At 35.9% G+C, this 2,560-nt stretch overlaps 1 non-coding gene across 1 annotated transcript; it reads left to right on the forward strand.

The window, feature by feature from the left end:
- The first annotated feature begins 1,160 nt into the window (after window positions 1-1,160).
- On the forward strand, window positions 1,161-1,267 carry LOC116144701. Its single transcript, XR_004130303.1, has one exon. It is a non-coding gene; the product is annotated as a small nucleolar RNA R71 (small nucleolar RNA).
- Window positions 1,268-2,560: the final 1,293 nt, after the last annotated feature.

Genomic DNA, 2,560 nt, shown 5'->3' on the forward strand with positions numbered 1-2,560 from the left:
TAAAAAAAAAAAAATTCCATTGCCTTTATGGTGCATTTAAAATTACATTGTCTTTGTTTTTTATTAAATTACTCGGAAATTTTATAATGTATGTATTACTAATGGACTAGTAGGATAATACAGACCAAAAGTTGTAAAGTGGATTGGTAAAAAGTTTCAAGAAAAGAATGAAATACTTTAGCTATTTGCCAATCATTTTCTACCAAATAATGAAGACCTCTATTATTGCTACAAAATAACTAATTATTAGCATAAGGTAAACATGAATCAAGCATTACATAGTACTATTCCATCTAACAGGCATGTCTAATGATCTCTTCGTCGACTTCCTCATCAATCTTTCTTGTCTTGTGTGCACTCTCTTCTTTCCCTTTTGTTTCCACCGCTTCCAAGATGTTCCACTTGTAGAGTTATTACATTCGCTGTTCACATGGATTAGTCACTGTGTGCGGTAGGGAACCTTGTGGTCGGTCATTTAGGTTTACTAATTGCCCCACATGTACCTCTAAGTTTCGAATGGCACCTGGTGGTTTCTAAAATTTGCCCTGTCTCACTCTATGAAACCTGTGGTCTCTTGCATGAATTTCCGAAACATATTCTCCAATTTTGACAATCTTTAATCCCCTGGTTGATTATTCACCCCCTTGATTGTTTGGCATTGTTCTTTGATTCATTGGTTATTCTGCTGATTTAATTGCCCCAAAACAAGTTTGGATGATTTTTCCAACCAGGATTGTACGTGTTGGAAAGGATTGTTCTGTTGTCTTGATTCCCTACCAAGTAGTTAACTTGTTCCAATGAGATGAAGCTAAAGCGAAGGGTTCCCACTTGACATCATTGCTCACATGGTTACCTACACAAAAATCACATGGTCAGTTGAGGTGCTTGAATGGAATTCACTTGCATACCTCTTACTGCTTCTGAAGTGCTGTAAGTTGGGTTGAAATGGCTGTGTAAGCATCAACTTCATGAATACCCATAGACTTCTTCGACTGCATTCTCTCATTGGGCTCTGATAGTTATACAGCCAGGACTTCAAGCAAACTCATAAGCTCTTCAGGTGTCTTGTTTACATGCTCCTTCAGATGTCGCATCCACCATCGTTTGCATATTAACCAATCAACCCATTATAGAATGTTTAGACTTGTATCCAAACTAGCAAACCATGGTGGGGACACTTTCTCCGTATTTCCTTGTATCTTTCCCAAGCTTCATAAATGACTCAGTCTCTTCCTGTAGAAAACAATGTGATATCATTTCCATCTTTGCAGACTTCGCTTGAGGGATTTAGTGGGGAAATTTTGTGCCAATTCATTCTAGGTTGTGATTGTTCCAAGTGGTAGTGCCATTAACCATCCCTTTGCCTTATCCCTAATGAAAAAGGAAAAAAAATCTAATTTGATGGTCATCTGACACTCGTTTGATTGAAGGTATCGGAGATCTCTAAGAATTTTATAGGTTGTGAATTTGGATCTTCCTTCAGATCTTCCTTAAATTGTACCAACTGTGGACATCTGGATGATTGCTAGCTTTATTTTGAAAGTATTGGCTTGCACTGGTGGCCTAGTTATACTTGGACCACTGCCATCAACCATGGGTACTGAAAATTCCCTAATGTTCTGTTTTCTGCATTCAATGACTACGCGCTCTCGTTTCTTCTTTCTCTATTAGTCTTCTGCAGTTCTTTTAATCTTGGATCGATAGGAACCACTGGATGACGTCTAGATTTTCGCGTAAACTACATAGAAAGAAAAGCATGAGATCATAGGCTAATAGAAAAGAACAACAAAATTAAACTAGAAAACAATTAAAACTAAATTAAACTCTAATCTAGGTAACACAAGACAAGTTCAATGTTAACACAATCAATCCCAGCAATGACGCCAAAAACCTGATGTGTTGGAATTACAACATGCAATGTGTAGCAAGTGAACTAGTCGCAAAAAGTAATAAAGTTAAGTAGAGTATCGTTCCGAGGATTGTTTGTTAAGCATTGATTTCCCTAGTTGTTTATCAAGTTGGAGAAACCGAAAGATGTTGGTTATTTGCAGAGAGAATTTTAGCTAAGTGAAAACAAAATTTACTACGTACTTTGAAAACTAATTAAGACAGTAAAACTAATTCGAGAGAATATTAATTAAACAAACGGTTAGGGTTTGACTTCACTAGGGTGTTATGAATAATCTACGAATTTCTACTTCATACTCACATGCACGGATTATAAATCGAACTCCCTAATGTGTAAAACATACCTCTCAGGCTATGTTTTCTACTTTTCCCTATTCAGTTTCCAACACCACACAAATGAAGGCTAATAGTTCCAAGTTCATTAAGCTAATGGAATCCTAAATTGATTTCATTGATTCTCAAACCTATCTCTAGCATTCAATACAACAATGGAAATTACCCTAAGAACTCATACAATGTCATTTCTCAATCTCATCATGTTCAACAAATAATTTCAATAAAAACAGAGTAATCCATACAATCCATGCAATAGAATGTAGAAGCAACATAATTTATTGATTAAACAAAAATCCCAATTACATCAAAACCCTAA

The sequence above is a fragment of the Pistacia vera genome, unplaced genomic scaffold, assembly GCF_008641045.1.
Source record: "Pistacia vera cultivar Batoury unplaced genomic scaffold, PisVer_v2 Contig451, whole genome shotgun sequence".
In the NCBI taxonomy this organism is placed as follows: Eukaryota; Viridiplantae; Streptophyta; class Magnoliopsida; order Sapindales; family Anacardiaceae; genus Pistacia; species Pistacia vera.